The sequence below is a fragment of the Notamacropus eugenii genome, chromosome 5 (genome assembly GCF_028372415.1).
Source record: "Notamacropus eugenii isolate mMacEug1 chromosome 5, mMacEug1.pri_v2, whole genome shotgun sequence".
In the NCBI taxonomy this organism is placed as follows: Eukaryota; Metazoa; Chordata; class Mammalia; order Diprotodontia; family Macropodidae; genus Notamacropus; species Notamacropus eugenii.
In genome coordinates this window covers 173,592,105-173,615,080 of record NC_092876.1, presented here as the reverse complement: position 1 = coordinate 173,615,080, position 22,976 = coordinate 173,592,105, and the positions used below count along the sequence as shown (strand labels likewise).

General features: G+C 41.9%; 1 long non-coding RNA gene across 1 annotated transcript in view; it reads left to right on the top strand.

Annotated features, from left to right (window-relative positions):
• The first annotated feature begins 4,306 nt into the window (after positions 1-4,306).
• Positions 4,307-22,976, top strand: part of LOC140505495 (uncharacterized) — a 48,485-nt gene continuing 29,815 nt past the window's right edge. The window contains exon 1 of the long non-coding RNA XR_011967530.1: positions 4,307-4,699. This is a non-coding gene — a long non-coding RNA (uncharacterized lncRNA). The remainder of the gene's footprint in view (positions 4,700-22,976) is intronic.

Below are 22,976 nucleotides of genomic sequence, written 5' to 3'. Positions count from 1 at the left end.
ATCTCTGGGATATTACACAGTACATTCATCAGAGAGTTACAAAGCATATTGTACGTGAAGTTCAGCAGAGAGGAAGTCTGTTATCAACTTTAGGGATATCTGGGAAAGCTTCATGTAGGAGGTAGCATTTAATTTGGACTTAAGAGGATGAGAAATATATGCACACCAAAGGCATTTGTCTCTGTCATTAAAAAGGTCCAATACAGTATCCAAATGGAAGAGAAGGATAGATGGTGGGGTTTTCCAGATGCTACTGACCATAGATGATGTTATGCTGAGTGCATCAAATCCCAAAATATTTCATAATCCCCATGAGATCCATAATCACTCAAAAGAGTTCAACCTTACTATCTACACAGGAAAAACAAGTGGATGAAGAATGTCTATTTTCTAGAGAAGTAGTTTCTATGCTTTTTTTTGATGCACCCCTGTCATTAAAAAATTCTTGAACATGCATACCCAATATTTATATATTTACTTATGTATAAATCATGTACATGTACTACTATACTTCTAATTGGGCAAATTATAAAACTTACACACACACAAAAGAAATTTAAAAAACACAAGATAAAGGTGAAATAAGATTTGATCCTAGAGAGTAAAGAGTCAATGGAATTTATTGAGTAAGGGATTTACATAGTCAGATCTGTGCTTTAGGAAGATCACTTTGATAGCAATGTGGAAGTTTAATTGAAGAGGGTAGAGACCAGAAGAGGGAGGACAGTAATCTCAATTGCCCAGGCAAGAAAAGATGAGGACCTGAACAAGGATGATAGCGGCCACATGAGTAGAAAGAAAGAGACAGATGTAGAAGACAGTCACAGAACTGAAAAGATTTGGATATTCAGTTCAATTCAGTAAATATTTATTAAGTTTCTACTACATGACAGAGATACAAATAAGAAAAAGAAAGATAGTCCCTGTCCTCAAGAAGTTTACAATCTAATAGGGAAAGATAATGCACATCCCCAGTTGATAAATGTCAAAGGATACGAAGAGGAAGTTTTCAGAGGAAGAAATTAAAGTTATCTATAGTCATATGAAAATATGCTCTAAATCACTATTGATCAGAGAGGTGCAAATCAAAACAACTCTGAGGTATCACATCACACCTATCAGATTTGCTAACATGACAAAAGAGGAAGATGATAAATTTTGGAGAAGATGTGGGAGAGTTGGAACACTAATTCATTATTGGTGGAGCTGTGAGCTGATCCAACCATTCTGGTAAGCAATTTGGAACTATGCCCAAAGGGCTACAAAAATGTACATACCCTTTGATCCAGCAATATCACTTCTAGGGCTGTATCCCAAAGAGATCATAAAAATGGGAAAAGGTCTCACATGTACAAAAATATTTATAGCAGCTCTTTTTGTGGTAGCTAAGAACTGGAAATCAAGGAAATGCCCATCAGTTGGAGAATGGCTGAACAAGTTGTGGTATATGAGTGTAATGGAATACTATTGTGATATAAGAAATGACTAACAGTTGGACTTCAGAAAAACCTGAAAATATGAACTGATGCTGAGTGAAATGAGCAGAACCAGGAGAATATTATACACAGTAACAGCCACAGTATATGAGGACTGTTTCTGATAGACTAAGCCCTTCATAGCAATGCAAAGACCTAAAACATTCCCAAAGGACTAGAGGCAAAATGCCATACACATCCAGAGAAAGAACTATACAGTCAGAATGTGGAATAAAACAGAATATTTTCTATTGTGTTACTTTTTGTTTTGTTTTTTTTCTCATAGTTTCTCCCATTCTTTTTAATTCTTCTATGCAACATGACTCATGTGAAAATGTGTTTAATAAGAATGTATGTGTAGAACCCATGGAAGCCATCTCAGGGAGGGAGAAGGGAGGGACGGAAGAAAATTTAAGACTTATGAAAGTGATTGTTGAAAACTGAAAACAAATAAATAAATTAAATTAAAAAAAAAAGAAAAAAATATAATGCACAAAAGAAACCTGAAAAGGTGGGGAGGGGCACCAAGAGGTATTCAGGTAGGTGGCATGATATTCTCTTGAGTCAAAACCAATCTAATGGAAACTAGAGAGTTACCTGGAAAGTTCTAAACGCTATATAAAGGAAGGCTTTGGGGAGACTTCATTGCTCCATCCTTTAGCCCTCCAATCAGAGGGGAGAGGCAAATGATGGAGCTAAAAAGATGCTGAGTATCAAAACCTGAAGCAGACAGGTAGTGTTATAGATAGAGTGCTAGGTCTAGAGTCAGGAAGACATCTTCCTGAGTTCGAATCTGGCCTCAGAAACTAGCAGAGTGACCCTGGGCAAATCATTTATTCCTGTTTTCCTCAGTTTCCTCTTCTGTAAAATGAGCTAGAGAAGGAAAAGACAAATCACTCCAGTGTTTTTGCCATAAAAACCCCGAATGGGGTCGTGAAGAGTTGAACATGACTGAAACCCATCCAAAATGAAAGGGGAGGGTGGAGAGAAAGGGCTCTAACATAACAACAGTTATTGCCCCTAACCAGAGGGCCCACCTAACAACTGCAACAGTGAGGTAATCTGGGGGTCAGGGGATGGCACAGAATTTCCCAATGGCACCTGCTGTGTTTATAGTTATAGTTGTAACTACATAAACTAATTATGACCTAGTTTAGGCTATAACTACCCTGAGGACAAAAGGGGATAAGAAGAGCGGCTAGGAACTTGTATAGCACAGGGAGGGAAATAGAGTGAGGAATTATGAAGAGAAAAATAGATTTGGTTGTGTTGGAGACAAGTCTCATGATTAGTTGTCAGTCTGAGGGTGGGGTGCAGCTGGTCTTCCTGTCTTTAGATTGGGTGATCATGCAGCTCTTGGGAGTCAGGCCATGGTCTCTCTGAGTCTGTACTGCCTCCCAGGAAGGATCTGGCCTCCATTTTAGAGACCGCTGGTCCAGGCTATGATATGTACCACTTCAGGAGGACTATTAACTAAGTCCAGAATTGAATAGGAGCAGAGAAGAGTCACCTGAATTGCCTCTGAGAACTTTTATAATGTAGCAATAATAATGTTATCATTGTTATATGATTCCAAGCTTCTTCCTGAAACATTTTTAACTGGTCCTTTGTTTTTAATTCACTTTCATTTCCAAATATATCCCCATTTCCCTTTACTCAGTAAACGATCCGTTATAACAAATATTTTTACCCCAATTACAAGTTAGAACAATTTCTAAACATTTTTTAAGTTTTGTGTTCCAAATTCTACCTCTTTCCCCCGAGATGGTAAACAATCTGATATAGTTTACACATGTGCCATCATATAACAAAAGTTTTTAAAAGAAAGGGAAAAAAAAAGTCCAGTAAAGTCAACCATCACATCCACTGAATCTAGCAGGATATGCAATATGCTAAACCCACAGTTCTCCAGCTCTGCAAGGACTGAAGAGAGTTAGCTTTTCTCAGTTCTTCTTTGGAAACAAGATTGGTTGGTAAGATCACACAACATTCAGTTTCATTTAATTATTCTTTCCATTTACATTGTTGTACTTCTTGTGCATATTCCTTTCTTGGTTCTATTTACTTCACTCTGCATCAGTTCATATAAGTCTTCCCGTCCTCTAAACTCTTCATATATATTTTTTCATATGGTGCAACAATATTCCACTCTATTTATATACCACAATTTGTTGATCTGTTTTCCAATCAATGGGCTCCTGTTGTGTTTCAAGTTTATTGCTATCACAAAAAGTGTGGCTGTAAATTTTCTTTTAAACATATAGGACCTTTCTGTCATTCACCTATGTCATATGCTCTGGGGCAAGGGCTGAGCAGTGGGATCTCTGAGTCAAAGAGCACAGACATTTTAATCACTTAAAAAACCTCAAATATATTCTAAGTTATTTCCAAGGATGATTGGATCAGTGCTTGCACTGCTCTATCGTCAATAAATATATTAGTGTTACTATCTTTCTTCAGTATTGAATTGAATTGTATAATATATTTGAAAGTATATATTGTAGATATAATAAAGTAAATATAATAACTATATATTATATATAGAATATCATAAATAAATATAGATTATATTGAAAAGTATATTTCTTCAGTATTGAATATTCCCATCTTTTATCAACTTTGTCAATTTTCTGATTTTAAAGTGAAACCTCAGAGTTGTTTTACATTCATTTTATTGATTTGGAGCATTCTTTATCATGTTTCTTAATAGTTGATCATTCTTATATTGAGAATTGTTTATTCCTTTGGCCACTTATCCACTGGGGAATGGTTCTTGGTTTTATGTATTTTGTTAACTCTCTATATACTTTGAATATCAGACCCTGAGAAATATTTGATATTAAGAGTTTTCCCCCTAGTTGGCAATTTCCCTCCTTAACTTAGCCAGTTGATTTTGTTCTAGTAAAAGGTTTTCCATTTCATGTAATTAAGATGCATTTTTAATATCAACATTCTTGCAGCAATGTTATGCTTCATTTCAGCTAGGCTTCTGAGATTCTGGACTTCAACATCATGATTCATCTGTAATCTTACCCTGTTATCTCCCTCCACACCCTGGAATTCCCCAGCCTGGATCATCCCTCTGCTTTGCCAACCCCATTCTCCTGTTGATGAATTCCTCCTGAGGCCTCCATTCTGGGGAGGATCCCAGAATAGCCAGACTTCATTCTCCTCCTGGCAGTGCTTCTACCTTTGCAAACTTCAACACCTTGCTCCCGTGCCAGGTAATGTCACTGTCCCCCCTCCTTGATGATAAGGCTTGTTTGCATGTGTATCCCCAGCACTTAGTACAATGCCTGGCTCAAATAATCACTCAATAAATGTTGTCTTGCCAAGCTTATCTTTTTTCTCTTTCCTAACTCCTATCCTCACACTAAGAGATTTTAACATACAAACTGATACTCCTAAAACACCCTAACCTCTCACTTCCTCTTATTTCCCATGACTTACTTGTCCACTCCATCACAGTTACATAAAAGTAAGGTCATACCTTTGATGTTGTCCTTACCCATAAATACAGCATTCCTATGAGCATGAACTCTGAAATTCTTTTATCTGATCACAGTCTTTTTTCACTCCTCCTCTCTTTCTATCTTGTAATCTTAAAACCTGTTTTTTGCCTTCACCCCAATCTCAGATTCTTCCATCTTTCAATTTTTCCCAGTCCATCACCTCTGTACTGACTAAATTCTCCTTCCTTTTTCACCTTGCCCCTTGGTGAACCAGTTCAATTGTGTACTGTCAAGTTCTCTTTAGGCCTTTGCTCCTTTATCCCATCCAAGATTTTGCCTTACCAACCCTCAGCCATGGATAATTCCCACTACCTTTGCTCTTACTCACAAGCTACTAAAAAAAAAATGGGGAAAATGAAACTGTGCTGAGTCCACTACAAATTTATGTTACATAAACTCAACTGGGTTGTTACTGTGGCAAGCCAATCTTTTGACACCTCTTTAATTGACTCACTATGCCACTCACTACAGTGTACTTTTCCAAACCCCATTATCTCTCCCAAAACTTCCCATGGCCCTCCTCCTCCCATCATCTTAGCAGAAAACATTGCCTTATATTTCACTAAAAAAATTGAGGCTATTTGGCAAGAATTCCCTCTTCTCCCTTACTCCTCATCTCACATCACTCAGATGACTTCTCTTCCTTCACCCTCTCTCATAAAAAGAGATGACCCTTCACCTTGTCAAGACCACAAATTTGCACAACATATTTCCATTACATTTGCTCTTTTCCAGCAGATTGCCCTTTCCATTAACTCCACTCATTCTTATCTTCAGTCTCTCCTTGTCTAATGACTGCTTCATAGCTGTCTAGAAACATGTCCATGTCTCCCCCACCTCAAAAACCCTCACTCAATCCATTCATTCCTTTTGTCTTCCCATATCTTTTCCCTTTTTATCTATACTCTTCGAGGAGGCAGTCTACAATAGGTAGCTCTATTTTCTTTCTTCTCACTGTTCTTAACTCTCTTCAGTCTGGCTTCTGACTCCATCGTTCAAATGAAACTGCTCATTCCATAGTTACCAATGATCTCCTAATTGCTCAGTCTAATAGTCTTTTCTCAGAGCTCATCCTTTTCAACTTCTCTGCAGCCTATTACTGTGTATCACCCTCTTCTCCTTGATACTCTCTTCTCTATAGGATTTTGTGATAACACTCTATCCTGGTTCTCCTCCTACCTATCTGACCACTCCTGATCTATCTCCTTTGATGGATATTTATCCAAGTCAAACCCACTCATTGTAGGGGCCCCCCAAGACTTGTATCCTGGGTTGTCTTCTCTTCTCCCTCTGTACTATTTCACTTGGTCTTCTCATCAGCCCTCATGGTTTCAACTGTCATCTCTATGCAGATGACTCTCAGATCTACTTAGCTGACCTTAACCTCTCTCCTGGCCTACTGTCTTTTTTCTCCAAATTCCTTTTAGACATCTCAAACTGATTGTATACCATAGACATCTTAAATTCAACATGTCCAAAACTATTCTCATCATCTTTCCTCCTGAGCCCTCATTTCCCTGTCACTGTTGAGGGTATCTCCCTTCTCTCAGTCACCCAGGCTTGCAACCTTGGTGTCATCTTTGACTTCTCATTTTCTTTCACTTTCCATAGCCAATCAATTGCCAAGTCCTGTCACTGCCTTCACAATATATCTCATCTATATTCCTTTCTCGCCTCTGACACAGCTACCATCATGGCACAAGGACTTTATCATTTCAGGTCTAGACTATTGCAAGAGGTTGTTAGTCTCTCTGCCAAAAGTCTTTCCTCATTCCAGTCCATTGTCCACTCAAGTGTCAAATTGACCTTCCTAAAATATAACTATATCACCCTTCATAGTCAATCAACTCTAGTCATTTCCTACTCCTTCAGCAGGATCAAATATAGAATCTTCTTTCATAACCTGCCCCTTTCTGTCTTTCCTATGTTCTTATACTTCACCTTTCCCCCTCCCCTCATACATACATACTTTGTAATCCAATGATCCTCACTTTCTTGATGTATTTGGAGCAAGACGTTCTATCTCCCTATTCCAGGAACATTCACTGGATGTCCCCAATGGGTGGGACTCTTTCCCATCTCATCTCTGCTTCCTGCTTTTTCTGACTTCCTTCAAGTCTCAGCTAAAGTCTCATCTTCTATAAGAAGTCATTCCCAGTCCTTAATCTTAGTGTGCTTACTTTGAAATTATCTCCAACTTCACCTGTGTATATCCTGTTTGTATGTATCTGTTTCCATGTTGTCTCTGTCATTGGACTACAAATACCTTGAGAGCAAGGACAAGGTTTTTAGTGGTCAGAGAAAGACTGTGTTTGGGGTTGGTTGATTTTTCCTTTTTTTATTTTTTTTTGTTATTCTTTACACCTCATGCAGTGCCTGGCACATAAAAATACTTATTGACTGATTGTGCATCATGAAATACCACTGTATCCAAAGAATTAAAGTTATTGTCACCTCAAGAACAATGGTGAATGTCAGTAGAGGCCAAAGCACATTACCAGTGAAAAATTGTACAGGAGAATCCATATGTAATTGATGTTATCAATGGGAAATATTACCAGATAAGGAAGTGTGTCAGCAATGTAGCAAGAGTGAAGAATAACTGATAGATAGTCCCTGTGCTTCCTTGGTATCTATGTGATCTAGAGGAAGTAGGGCAGCACATTGGATGGAGGGTGGTAACGGGATAACACTGGATAAGATAGGCTTTCATATACACTGCTGGAGGGAGTACCTATAGCAGCAATAACAAATGGCAGCTGGGGAAGGAAATGGCAAACCACTCCAGTATCTTTGCCAAGAAAACCCCAGATGGGGTCACGAAGAGTTGCACTCAACCAAACAACAGCAACAGTATCATAATTAAAGGATATGCAGAGATTTGGGTAGAAAAGAGTCAGAGGGAGGATATTTCAGGCATAAGAGAACAGAATGGTCAAAGGCAGTGCGGGGTAGTTCTTAGTCAGTTTGGCTAGAACATGGCAAGATATGGGGCAGGGGGCCGGAAGCAGTATGGTAAAGAGCATGGGGGAGAGGGGGCGGTAAAAATAGAAGGCTTGTATTCAAATCAGGATAGGATAGTTATTAGCTGTATGAACTTAAGCACATGGCTTCCAATCTATGGATTTTTTTCCTCAACTATCAAACAAGAGGGTCAGAATATGTGATCTCTCGGGTCCCTTTCAGCTCTACATTCTATGATTAATCCATCTATGATTTATAGATCTCTGTCTGATAGGAGACCCTGGTGCCATTCAGACCAAAGATCCCAGGAAACAGGCCTCCTTGAAGATCAGCACCGTTGAGACAAGAAAGGTAGAAAGAGAAGTTTCGAGGACCCAGCTGGTACACAACACAACCAGCTGTTTTTCCAGGATGCACCAGCTCAATTTGCCTTAGCAAAGCCTTGAAAGAAAGGATAAAGCCTGGGGACTGTGGCATCTTGACATTTCAAGAATAATATGCAAATGATATGCAAATCTACACTATTGTTTCTGAATCAATAGCTTCTTTTTTTGTCACTCATTTGAAGCCTAGGTTTCTGTAGAATGCAGCAGCACCCCAGGTTGAAGACTGAGGATTCCCTTAGATGTTGGCAGGGAGCTCTGTGTGTATGAAGGGGGAAGATGGTCACAGAGGGGAGAGAAAGAAATAAATAGAATGAAAAGAGGGGGATATGTCTTTCTCCTCTGCCCTGTGGCTACTTAACTGAAGGGAAGTGAACAATAATAAGATCTTAGATTTTTTTAGTACGTTGCAGTTTTCAGAGTGCTTTTCCTTGCTTCACCTCCTTTGAGGAAGGAAAAGAAAGGGGAGGTTCAGAGCCTTGCCCAGGCAGCCCTCTAGATTGTAGCTCTGAGGGATGGTGTGGGGGAGGAGATTGTGGTTTCCAAGCCCTGGCCCCACTGGTTCTGATGGATGGTCCCTGGCAGCAGTTTTAGCCACTCAGCTGGAGGTCAGGGGCCCCAGACTCTGGTGAGCAGGGTCAGGCAGAGGGCGAGAGAAGCTCCCGGTGCTTTCAAACCAGTCGGGGTCCTGGTGCTGATGTGGGGGTGGGGTAGGGGCAGAGAATTTCCCAAGAGTCCCCTGGGGGATGGCATTTTGAAACTGATGGGGGAGGGGATGGCATACAGTAGGGATGCAGCAGGGGAGGGAACACAGATCACAAGTAGCAAGCAATCAGATAGAAATTTAGGCTTGGAGATTCTCTCAGGGACTTCGAGGGCCAGGAAGATAAACTCTTGGTTGGATCTCATTTTTTCCAAGGGCCATAGGGACGAGCAGGATTCTGAAAGGGGGAGAAGTAAACTTTGCTGAGAACTGGGAATATAGTTTCTATGGAAATCACAGCCTGCTAGTCCTTCCCACACCCATACAATCACAGGATTTGAAAGAGCCTTAGGGATCTCGCCCAACCCATTCATTCTGCCTTACAGATGAAGAAACCAGGACTCAGAAACTCAAAAGTGAATTTTCAGATTCACAGAGTTGGTTAGTGGGAGGGTCAAGACTAGAACTCAGGCCTCCTAACTTCCAGCTCTATGGTCTTTCCACAGTGTTTCCTCCTGAGTTCTTGCTTTCTTAGCCCTGGTGGGTTGGTGAGAGCAGGGCTGTGGGACTGTGGTGGGCAGAAGGAAACAGAGCTCTTCGGGAAACTAGGGACCCCAACCAAGGGGGTGGAGAAGGGAAATGCATCCTGAGATGGCTTTGGGACCAGAATTGTGGCTTCTGGCCTCTAGTTACACAAGCTGCTCAGTCTGGCACACACTTAGTGGTGGAATGGAAGTTGCTGTATGCTAGAAAAACCTGTTGTGTTTTTGGCTAACCTTTTTCTATCCAGTAAGATATCTGTGTCCCAACCATGTCCTCTTTTCCTGACTTTTTCCCCTTTCTGCCCTGCCCCTTTTCTAGAATTTATTATATCTTGATTGTCTATGCCTGGAAGCTTCATGGCAAGAAACCTAAAGCTTCCTACCTGGTTAGTGTCCCTAGACTGGGACCTTAGAGGTAAAAGCCAACCAAAAACTCAACTTATCCCTCCCTCAAAAGAAGACAAGTTTCCCGGGTTCCAGAGCTGCCTGAGCTCCTCTGATGCACGGCGTGAATTACAGACCTAGGCTTATTCCTCTTTTTCTCCATTGCTCCATTCTTGAAGAAAGATATGGCTTCTCCTCACCCAGACCAACCCCCTACATGTACCTTCTTTGGTCTCCTTCTCTTCAGTTATGTACCCATCACTCTAGTTCAGGTCTTCATCTTCTCTTGCCCAAACTATTGAAATAGCCTTCTAATTGGTTTTCTTGCCTCCCTTCTCCTCTTTCCTATCCGTTCCCCACAAAGCTGTCAGATTGAAATCTTTAAAGCATAATTCTGGCCAGGCCACTCCCAAGTACAAAAAGCTCATTATTGCTTGTAGGATAAAGTACGAGACCCTCTGTAAAAGCCCTTAACAATATGGTTCCAGATGACCTTTCTGGACATCTTCCATTAGTCCTACTTACACCCTCTACCTTTCAGCCAGATTGGCCTACTTAACCCTATCTCATAAATGGAGCTCAGCTTCCTTCTTCCATCCTTTTCCATAGGCTGTTCCTCATTGTACTCAAAACTCTCTCAGTCATCACTGATTTTCACTTGCTACAATAGCTATCATTTATATATTTCTATAAAGTTTGCAAAACACTTTATAAATATTGTCATATTTTTTCTCGTGAGAGAGAGAGAAATGCTTCTAAGATAGGATCATAAAGGGTAGAGAAGCTGACCAGTTCAGGAAAGCCATGGGTTCAAGTCTTACTTTTGGGTAAGTCAATCAACTGAGTCTGAGAGATTTCCTTTTTTGTAAAACTGGAATACTAATAATACCAGGGTGTGAGTTCATCCTTTGTTGCCCAAGAAGACCATGCCATCAGAGAAATAATGACATGACTTGCACTTGACTTTGTTTTGAGTGAGGGAGGGCTGTGCAGGTCACCAGCCTCACTTTTCCTCCAGAGTCATCTGAATCCAGTGACCAGATATTCATTAGGATGACTGGAGATGACCCAGAATGAGGCAGTTGGGGTTAAGTGACTTGCCCAAGGTCACACAGCTAGTGAACATCAAGTGTCTGAGGTGAGATTTGAACTCAGGTCCTCCTGACTCCTGCACTGGTCCTCTATCCACTGCAACACCTAGCTGCCTCAATGATGGTATATCACAAAGTTGCTGTGAAGGTGTATCACCTTACTTAGGTGTATCACAAAGTTGCTGTGAAGATCAAATGAGATTAGCAATCTAAAGGACTTTGTAAACCTGACAAGTTCCATTATTATTGTTGAGGGGATCCATCATCCATCATTTTGTACTAAGAGGAGTAGTAATTTGTGCAGCTTGTGTGCAGCTTAAGGTACAGTTGAAAAGATTTTCAACTGGTCTGAAAGTCTAGCTATCTTTTAGCTCAGGTTCCTACTTGGTTCTGATAAGAAGATGGTGAGAAGATAATTCAGGTAAGTCATCCTGACACAATATTGGCTACTCCTAAAGAGAATATTGGTCCAAGAATGATCTTTCACTTTCCCAATCCCCCTAGGGCTGTCACCAATGACACCCAGGACAATTTCATGTTTCCAGAAGTTTCTCTCTGTAACCCAGAGTCCTGGAGTAGGGAGTAAGATAGTATGTTCACCCTACTTCCCTTTCCTGGGATAGAAGTTGCTACGGTCCATTTGGGAAGGTGCAGAACTGACTCCAGTCTACGGCTCAGGACAGGCAATGGAGCAAGAAGACAGACCTCTTACTGAACTGACTCTTTACTCCATAAATTCCCTTTCCACTTCCCAGGGATACCTTGAGTTTGACCTTAGTGCCAGAGTGAAGTTCTTTCATTGTTTCCTAATCAGCTGCCTTGGTGATTGCTGGCCTCCAGCTGTTCCCAGCCCACTTGTCCACACCCCCCACTCTCCCTGTGAAGTCTCATTAATGGGAAGCTTAGGGCCTGTGCAGGACTCCTGACAGCTGTCTCTCCCTTGTTAGGGCAATCATCTCAATCTGACATGATGGCTCTGGGCTCCTCCTTGAGGATCCTGTCTGCACAGAGGCCTCTTTGGGAAGCCCCAGGGGCCAATCTATGACAGTCCTGGAAAAAGTACCTCTTCAAGTTCTCTGGAATTAATGACCTAACCAGCTCTCTCCAGGAGCCGGAGGACAGGGATTTAGGGACAGGTCTTTTTAGATTCTGTGCCAAAGCCAGCTGTTGAGAAATTCCAAGAATAGACTCTGCCTTTCACCTCCATACACCTTCCCTCCCACCTCCCCAAAAAAGCACATTCTTGATCTTTTGTTTCTTTCAGGAATAAAATCTACATATTAGGATGTTCACCCAAGGGACACCTATGGAGACCCAAAACCCCAATCACCTGATTCTCTATGTACTTCAGCACTTATTCAACCTGGGCAGAGAAGGCAGAAAATTCTCCAGGAAAATTTTCCTGGAGGCTTTATACAGTTAAGATTATATTTCTAAGACTAGGAGAACAGATTATAGGACTCTTACTTTTCCCTGTCTACCTCTTCTCTAGGTCTTTTGCCTTCTCTGCAATGGGTAGTCTTTTTTTTTTTCTTAGGGCTATGTGTAGTGAAAAGGAGAATGTGTTTATAATCAGGACTGGAGAGATGTTACAAGCAAAATCAAAGAAAGCACTTGAGAAGTCATCTTTTTTTTTTCTTCATGAATGAATACTAGAGCTGTAAGAGATCTTTGAGATCATTTAGTCTAATTTTCTCATTTTATATGGGGTTTGGCTCCCCCGGATACCCTAAAATCAAGGTGATCTGTGGGTCTGCATTCTCTAAAATCATGGCTTACCTCATGAACCCCCCCATTGATTGTTTTTTATTTAACTACTAAGTCACAAGACATTAATAACTTCAAAGTGATGGCATTCAATGAAATGGTATAGTAAGAAAAGTACCACCAAAATATTTCTCCGACATGTCCTAACAAAATAAGTCTACTTCTGAGACACATTCTCCTACAAATACATGAAAGATTAATAAGAGTGAAAGTATGTAACAGGTAAAGAAGCACACATGTAGGTAACATGTAGCCATGTTACATGTGTAAAAAAACTGCAGTTATGGGACCATGGAGCCGGGGCACACAAACTCATTGTCTCTGGGTTGGTGGGACTGTTCCTTGCTATGCCGTCTCTGCTTGTCTTCAGGATGCTGCTCCAATTGACTTGGAGTTTCTTCTGCTATCTGCTTCTAGCTTAGCCAAAATCCGTGGCTCTCTCTTCCTCCTGAAAGAATGGGTGCCACTATATTTGTTAGTTTTCAGATTAAAACCTATAGGTTTTTTTTCCTAGCTCTGTTGGGAAAAGACAGAAATCCTAGCATGAGAACCAGCCAAAAAGTCTCCACTAGGGTTTCTTTCCTGGTCCCTCAGTCTTCATTTTGAAACCTCTTGTTCCCCTAATATGAATTTCTGAACTCCAGGTGCCCAGCTCTTTGGAAGAAAGAACAGGGTCTTCTCAGCTAGCTGGTGTCCTAATGTTCAGTCTTGAATTTTCTCTCCTCTTCCTGGTCCAGGGTCCTTCAGTCAAGACCTCATTGTGGTTATGATGAGCATTCTGTATAAAATTCCCAATTTTCAGTCTCTGAAGACTAAGTACTGGTTATTTGCTCAATAACCAGCAAACAGCTCTGGGATTCAGTGTTCCCCAGGTTTTGAACATTAATAAGCAGGTTGGAAAAAGTCACAGGGACAAGCTAACCCCTGAATTCCTGGTCCTTTCATATTTAGATGTTGTTATTGTACTTCATTTTTCTGAAGACGATCAATGACATCTTGGGGTGAAGTCTTGACTTGCATGGGAATTAGATTTAAATGAGGCAGAGCTGCACAAAATCGTTGGTCCCTCTCTTTCTTCCGGAGTCATTGAAGTCCAGAGTCAGGACAAAAGTCAAGATGAACAGCGATGGCCTGGGATGCAGTGGATGATCTTGGAATCTTTGATGTCTGACCAAGTTCCATACCTCCACAGTGCCTGCTTCAGCCTCCTTCATGGCTATCAGAACAAATTGTTCTCATCAGTCCACTCTACCAGGGGAAGTCTTCACATGCTTGGGGTAGACATTCTCCTACCTCACTGATGGGTTTGACAGCCATCTAATACATCAAACTGGTTTAGCCTTTCTGCCAAGATGGTTTACCAGGTTCCACAGGTGAGAATTGGGGAATAGATGAACACCAAAGGTGGATAAGTAGCCCTGAAAAGGGCTCACCAAAGCCCTCATACCAGATGTACTAGTCCTCCCTGAATACCCCTATAAGGGAAGCAGCATTTATATAGTGCCATGTGCTGGGTACTATGCTAAGCACTGGGAATACAAAAAGAGGTAGAAGACAGTTCCTGCCCTGGAGAAACTAACAATCTAATGGGATGAAAAAGTTAACCCTAAGGGGCTTGTTCAAGGGGGAAAGGAACTGAAGATCAGGAGCCCAGGTGCTATATTGAAGGCTCAATAAGCCTGTGTCCTTTTCTGTGTCATTCACTTTAAAAAGCTCATATATCTTCATTGATTCCTCTAGTGATTCACTTGCTAACTTACCGAGCCCAAGTCCAAGAGATGAACAACACCATGAAGTATCTGCCCATTCCAGATATGTAATTGAAAAGGTTACTTACTATTTTCTGGACATTTACCTTAGCAGAGCTGACCCAGCTGGAGAAAGACTTCAATTAGTACTAAGATTTAGATCTACTCAAGAGAATCCTGAGGACTCCTATCCTAGAATGACGCTAGCCTGTTGGGAGTCCCCAAGACTGGGACACAAACTGAAAGTGGGGGGAGAGGGGGGCAGAGATCACTCAGGTAGCCCTGGCATTACAGGAATCCTAAAAATCAACCCTGAAAGCTGTTATCAGATTTCAGAGCAGTGCCAGCTCTGGCCTAGAGACTGATGGGATCTATGGACATCCAGTCAGGTCTACTGCTCAACTTCACACTTTTTTTCACTAGGACCCTGTACATTGCAGGTCATAAATTTTATAGGGTGTCAGCTTTGGCCAGCCCCCAATCCATCATCTACCAGCCACATAGCAGATCATAAATCATGGGGAACAAGATCCCTGGCACTTTTCTTCAATCCCACTAACCCTCAGGGCACACTCAATATTCCCTGGAGAGAAAACAAGTATTGGGTGAAGACTTCTCCTAGGTCTCAGGTTCCCACCTAGACCACTGGCTTCATTTCTTCTGAAGAGAATTTAAGGGCCAAATTCATAATAAGGAAGGGCAGTGCTTTCTCTCTTACCTTAATGGAAATAATAACTCATATTCTTCAGTCTGTAAAAAATACTTTCCACAGTCCTCAGAAATAAATAATGCAAGTATTATTGTCCTCATTCTACAGATAAGGAAATCAGGGTTCAGAAAGGTGGGAAATTTTGGTGAAATGTACATAGGATCATAGATTTATGATCTTGGTAGATTTATATCTCTTGGCAGAGAAGCTTAACCAGTTTGAGGTATCAGATGGGTGTCAAACCCATCATCTAAACTAACTCCCTCATTTTACAAATGAGGAAACTAAGGCAGAGAGGGAAAGTGTCTTGGCCAAGGAAATAAATGTAGTAAATGGTCAGAATTCAAACTCAGTCCTCTGACTCCAAAGACTGCATCCTTTCTACCAAATCACATCTAGTCCTTTTGTGCCACATACAAGATTTAGAGTTCGAAGGAAACTTGAATATCATTTGCTCCAAGCCTTTCATTTTATAAATAAACAGAGGCTCAAGAAGTGACCAGTGTCCCAATGCTCATCCCAGTGCCAGGATCATATTTAGGTACTCTGAGCCAAAGACCAGCACTTGTTCCACTAACCTTGGCTATCTTCCTCTCATAGTTTCCATTTTATTCTCATATCTCCTTTCCCTTCTCTCTCCTCATTCAAAAGTCCTGAGTGGCCCTAAATGACTAAGTGGTGGGGAAATTGGCAGAATCATAGCAAATCATCCTCGATCTCTCCTTTTTTTAAGAAAATCATTTCAAACTCTACCTGAGTCCCAGTTCTAACTCCATGCCCAGATCCTGCTCCCAACAGAGCTTAGCTAAGAAAATTTCCTTCCCATCACATTTGGCTTGAGCAATCCAGGGACCTCAGGCCCATGTCCAGGGAGATGACCTCCCCTCAGTACTAGAGGCAGATTACCATGGTGCAGATTTCTGGAAGTGAGGTACTAGGGTCTAGGATTGTCCTGTAAACTGTCACTGTGGGGACTAGGACTAGGACTAGGACTAAGAGAGGTTTTGTTCTCGATTTTCCTTCTTAGACCCAACAGAATGCTTGAGGATCTTTTGGGTGTACTCCCATTTCCCTCTTCCAGCCCTATAGAAATAGACTTGGCAGAAGCAGCCACTTGAAAGAGGCCAGGTATGTGCACAGCACTTCCCCTACCCTCAGTTCCCTTCCTGCCCTTGCTCTATCAGTGGCTGCACCTAGGTCCTTAGCCAGGGGATTTATTTGGTGCTATTTACTGGCCTTCTGCCAATTAATGACACTCTGAACTCCTCTGACTTGATGCACTGCTGCCCTGACAATAAACAAGTCATTAGTAGGGTCGGAGGGCAGTGTTCCAGCTGTTTTTGATTCACTGTTGGTGAACTGGCTCTGGAGGCTCCTTTCCATGCTACGTCCCCAGTCCTGGACTCAGAGAACCCCCAAATGTGGAGTGTCTATGTTTCTGAAGGCCTGGGCTGGCTGTTCCACCTGCTTCCCTCGCTGATCAGGGCTCCCCTGCTCCTGAATGAGTAGGGTTCATGGCTACTATTTCCCACTGGCCCTTTCTCATTCCTGAGGTCAGGAGATGGGGTCCAGGTGGACCAGGTGAGAAAAATCAGGTAGAGAAAGAAGACTTATGATTGGCTGAGGGAAAGAAGAAGAGAATGAGGGGGTGGACGAGATGACCTTTGAAGTTTCCTCCATCTCTAGATTAGTGATCCTATATGTGATCTGTGTTGTTCCTGTAGCTGCTTGTCCGGGAACATCACAGGATGATATCTTGTCTTGCCTGTGAATTGGATTCAAGTGAGGCATTAAGGGAGAAATGGAAAGATGGAGATGGAAAAAGGGCTGGGGGGCTGAGGAAGGTCCAAAGTGAATGAAGAGAAGCAAACTCAAGAAAGAAGCAATAATTCTACCCTACTGGAATGTGCCTCCAAAAGGCTGCTGTAGTGGACCTCTTCATGTTCTTCTAGGACTGCCTTCTCTCCTCCTTTTCCTCCTTCTCCTCTTTTTCTACTCCACCTTCCCTGGATCCCTTTTCTTGCCCTTTGAGTTAAGGGTGTGTGCATCTGGATATCAGGGAAGGAATTATACCAAATCAATAGGAAACAGAAAAATAAATGAAAACAACTTTGAGGCAGCCAGCAAATTGACAAAAGTGACAAAAGGTAGAATCAGTTGATATTGGAAGGACTGCAGCATGATAGGCACATTAATACCACTTGCTGGAGCTGTGAGTGGATCCAAGCAAACTGATTACTTCCAATTTACCCTGCACAAATCTATTTTGAATGTGTTTATGCATGTTAGACAGTGAGCTTCTTGAGAGCTGGGACTGGCTTTTACTTTTATTTGCATCCCAGCCTTAGCACAGTCCCTGGTATATAATAGGTGCTTGATAAATTTTCTTGACTGTTAAAAAAAAAAAAAGTGATTATACTCTACACTTTGACTCTTACTGCTAGAGATATACCACAAGGAGGTCAAAGACAGAAAGAAAAGTCTCACATACAGCCCAAAATTCACAGTAATGCTTTTTGTTGTAGCAAAGAATTGGATGCAAAGTAGATGCCCAGTAACTGGGGAATGGCGAAACATGGCAGACAAATATAATGAAATATTACTGTGTTGTAAGAAATGCTGAATATTGAGACTAGAGAAATGTGGAGAGATGAATCTGACTGATGCTGAAGGAAGTAAGCTGAGTCAGTGAAGCAACATGCGAAATAATGGCAACAATCTAAATGTAAAGGGCTAAAACAAAACTAAACTGAATGTTATATAATTATGATAATGCCCAAGAAGCTGGCCCCAGAGGAGAGACAAAAAAAATGCATCTCTCTCTTGGCTGGGCCTGGAGTCAGGAAGACTTGAGTTCAAATCTAGCCTCAGTAACTTACTAGCTGTGTGACTCTAGGCAATTCTCTTAACCTCTCTATTTTTTTGCCTCAGTTTTCTCATCTGTAAAATGGGTATAATAATAGTACCTACCTCTCAGGATTGTTGTGAGTATCAAATGAGACATTTGTAAAGTGCTTAGCACAGGTCTGGCCCATTACTAGAAGCTTATAAGAAAAATAATAATTTTTTTTTATATAGCACTCACTAGGTATAATATAAATGTTAGCTATCCTTTGCAGGGTTAAGGGAATACAGAGGTGGAATATTATTTATGTAGTTGGTTGATGGATTGGTTAGTTTTACTGTCCTGCTTTTCTTTCTTTTTCTTTTTTCTTCCCCTTCATTCCCTTTCTGTCCTTCCTTTTTTCTTTCTTTCCTTTTCTTTTTCTTTCTTTCCTTTTTTCTTTCTTTCTTCCTTTCTTCCTTTCTTTTATCTTTGTTATGAGACAATCATTGACTGGGAGAAGGAAGAGGGGAGAGAAAAGTAAAGGTAATATAAAAATAAAATTGCTAAGTTTTTTTTAAAGGATATAAGAGGAAGGAAAGTGTAGGTTCATGGATGGAAACACAAGATGTTAGAGTTGGAAAAAACTCTCGAGATCACCTAATCTAAGCCCTACCTGAAACTTGAAACTTATCTACACCATTGCTTTGTGTTTGATTTGAATGCATACATATATGTGTAAGGAGGTTAGTTGCAAACACAATGGGATGGTCTCCTTAAAGCAGTCAGGCGCCATTCTTATAAGGTCAGTCCACTAGGCCTAGATTCTAGAAGCATTGAGCTCTGAGATATTGCCATAGTAGCCTGGTATCAGAGAACAGCTATGCCACTTATTTCAATGAAGGCCAAAGGGGCCCCAGGACTGGCATCTGCCCCAGCAGGTTGGCTGGGACAGCAAATTGTTTCTCTGTGGCAATTCTTGGCCACTTTATTTAATGTCTGACATCTTGACCCTATCCTGGCCATTCCTTTGGATTTCTCAGCTTTAGAAGAACTTTCAGTTATCGGGCTTTGCCCATCAAAGTATGCCTCCCTTGTTGGTTCTTCTCTGCCAGGTTTTTGGCCCTATTTAAACCTGCCACTTTGTTTTGACCTACTCTATTTATGTGTATTCTGACTTCGACAGCTCATCCGGCTCCAGGCCCCTGAAACTACCTTGGCCATAAATATTTTCTTGGTATTCTCTGGTGTTTGGTCCCTAACCTTTCACTTGGACCCTTAGATCTTATACGCATAGTGGATTGGGCACTGAACCTGGAGTCAGGAGGTCATAAGTACAAGTCCAGCTTCAAATACTTATTAAATGTGTGACCTTGACTTAACTTGTCCCTCAGTTTCCTCACCTATAAGATGAAGCCATTGGACTTGATAGTACTTAAAATACCTACCATCCAGTACTGCTCATGATCCCAGTGTTAACTAAAAGATGCAAATCATTGCTCTTCTTTCACCCTAGCAAAGTATAAAAAATTCTGTCATTCCTCAAGCTACTGAGCCTTTTGAGTCAGGCAGTCAAAAAGCATTCATTCAATTCTTATTATGTGCCAGAAACTGTTCTAAGCACTGCTCATACAAAGAAGAGGCAAAGACACACTGTTCTTGAGAAGCCCACGTTCTATTGGTGGGAATGCAGGCAAACTATGTACATACAAAGGGAAGGGGATAAGAATTTATATAGCACATACTATGTACCAGGCATAGTACTAAACATTTTACATAAATCATCTCATTTGATCTTCACAGCAAGCTTGCAAGGTTGGTGCTGTTATTATCCCCATATTACAACTGAGTAACTGAGGCAGACACAGGTTACAACTTGCCCATAGTCACACAGCTATTAAATATTTGAGGCTAGATTTGAACTCAGGGCTTCTTGAGGGGCCCAATTCTCTCTTTACTGCACAACTTAGCTGCCTATACAAGATATATATTTATTTTGTTCAGTCATTTTAGTCTTCTCTGACTTTGTGACTCCATTTGGGTGTTTTCTTGGCCAAGATACTGGAATGCTTTGCCATTTCCTTCTCCAGCTCATTTTACAAATGAGGAACTAGGGTGAACAGGGTTAAGTGACTTTCTCAGGGTCACACAGCTGGTAAGTATAGATGAGTAGTAAGTAATAGATGAATCTTCCTGACTCCAATCCTGTCACTCTATCCACTGCACCTCCTAGCTGCCCTATATAAGTTATATACAGAGCAGATCATCTCAGAGGAAAGGCACTAGTAGTGGGGGAAAGCAGGAAAGGAGTGCAGAAGGTATGATTTAAGCTGAGCCTTGAAGGAAGCCAGGGAACCCAGGAGGCAGAGCTGAGAAGGGAGAGCTTTTCAGGCATGGGGGAGAGCCAGTGAAAACGCATGGAGATCAGCATTTTGAGATATGATTATGCTCAGGCAAGATTAGGGTTGAGCCTTTTCTTTCACTGTACCCTTAAGAGAGAAATCTTAGTATTCTGCTCTTTCTCTTGCCCCCAGGTGGGCAGCAAGGGCATGCCCAGCCCCATCTGTGTCTCATTAATAGCGTCACTGGCTTCAGAGAGGACAGAAAACCTGGGCTTAGTAATTGGCTCATGAAAGCTGCATGTAGCTGGAGGGAGAGTCTAGAAGGAAGGGTGAGAGGGCCTAATGGGAAGCAAATGCAGCAGCCTACTCGAACTCCCCCAGCCCACCACCCATTAGCATTCCTTAGACACCTGCAGGCACTTCCAAGGGGACGGGAGTGCACATTGGCTCCTCCTTGACGGCATATAGAGGAGAAACATGAAGTGTGGTTCTGATTAGGGGAGTTACTGGTGATGGGGAGGGGGAGGGAGAAGGGGGACCCTTTTCAGAATTCTCCTGGAGCACTTCCTTTGTACTATTCACCTCATAGGTCGTGAATGGGTCCCACATGCCTCCTTGTACTGGAGATATCTAAGCCCTTGTCTCACCTCCACAAGCAGCATAGAAGTCCCCTTCCAGTAAAGACCCTGTCTTGGACAACTCTTTATCCCCTAAGGTCTCCAACGTAGTGCCATCCACAAGGTGGATTCCCAGTATGTATATCTTTGTATGGATTATGGATTGATGGATGAATGGATGGATGAATGAGCTCTCTAGACTCAAAGGTCAATGCATCCATACCAAAAAAAAAGAAGGCTGAATATGGCATCCCAACCATCCATAAAGAATGTTAGATGAAAATGGACTGATATTGCAGCAAGAGGACTCTCAAAATACTAGCCCTAAGGGCTAGTAGACCCTAAAAGAGGTGACTAAAGAGCATAAACATTTCTTTTTTCTTCTAAGGACATAGTCAAAATAACACTGACTCTGGAATTAGAAAGTCTACGTTTAAATCCCACACTTGATGATTATGACCTAGGCCGTTAGGGGTACAGTAGATAAAATACTGGACGTGGATTCTCAAAAACCTGAGTCTGAATCTTGCCTTGGACACTTAATAGTTGTATGACCATGAGCAAATCACTTCACTGATCTTTGCCTCAGTTTCCTCATTTGTACGTAAATAATAATAGTACCTGCTTCACAGGGTTATTGGAAGGATCAGGTGAAATAACACATGTAAAGTACATTGCAAAACTTAAAGGAGTATATATATAAATGCTAGTTAGCATTATGTGTCACCTCGAGCTGCTTAGTTACTTGATGTTTCTAGACCTCAATTTCCTCATCTATTAAGTGGGACAGGATGGCCTCTGAGGTTCCTTCTATATCTAGGTCTATGATACCTTGACCCTTTTCTTCTCCCCTTCTCTCCCTTCACCGTCTTGTCCAGGCTAACTAAAGAGCAGGCCTTCTAGAGGCAAAGGAATAGATGAAAAATACGCTCAGAGATCCCCCCATCCCAAAAAGCCCATGCTAGCTAGAGTTCATTTTCATCTGTCTTCTGGATACTGCCAGTGACACCCCAGGCTGACACTCTGTACCTTCCACAAGACCTTTAATCTATCACCCATCGTGCCAGACATCTGTACAATGGACTGACAGCTTCTCTTTGGGCTGCCTACTTTTATTTTCTGTTTGTCTAGGAGATGATGTAATACCCATTCTTCACTTTTATGACTTCTCTATTATTATTGTCTTAACCACTCCATTTGTTTCCATTCACACTCCTCCCACCCCAGTAAGTCCCAACCACTTTCCCTCTCCCCCTATAGTCAGGGTGGAGATTCTGGCCTAGGTCCCTGCCAGCCAGCGTGCCCACCCCTCTGCCCCTAGCCTTCTCCTCCTACATTCCAGGACCCTGCTTTCCCTGCTGGGAAACTTACTCAAACCAGATGCAGGCTTCTCCTCCTACCCTGGTCCTTGCCAAGGGCTGCAGGAGGTAGGGGAGGGGAAGGCTCTCCACCCACATCCTGTTCCCCCCAGCCCTCCCACCTCCCCAAGGGCAGGCAGTTATTCCCAGGAAGGGATATAGGAACGTTGTGATTTGGTTTTAGGTAGTTTTAGGTTTAATACTGCTTAAGATAAATATTGGGAAATGAGACAGAGAGGGCTATGAGCAGTTATCTTGCCATACAGCTAAACTCTCAGCCCTGGGCTGAAGTAAGGTCTGGTCCATTCACAGTGACCTTCCCCGCCCTTCCCACATCCAGCCCAAACTTCATCACAATGGGGCTGAAATTCGTTCCACGGGGTTCAAATACCCCCAACAGTTCTTTTTAACTGCTGGGTTTAGGTAAGGGTATAATAGTGCCAGCCTCTCCTGCCTTCTTGGCAGGTCAAATGAACTGATTTGAGCAGCACGTTAGCCTCAACTGCACTGAGCAGGCATTGCCTTGCTTCTAAGTTCCAACTAAAATTTCATCTCCT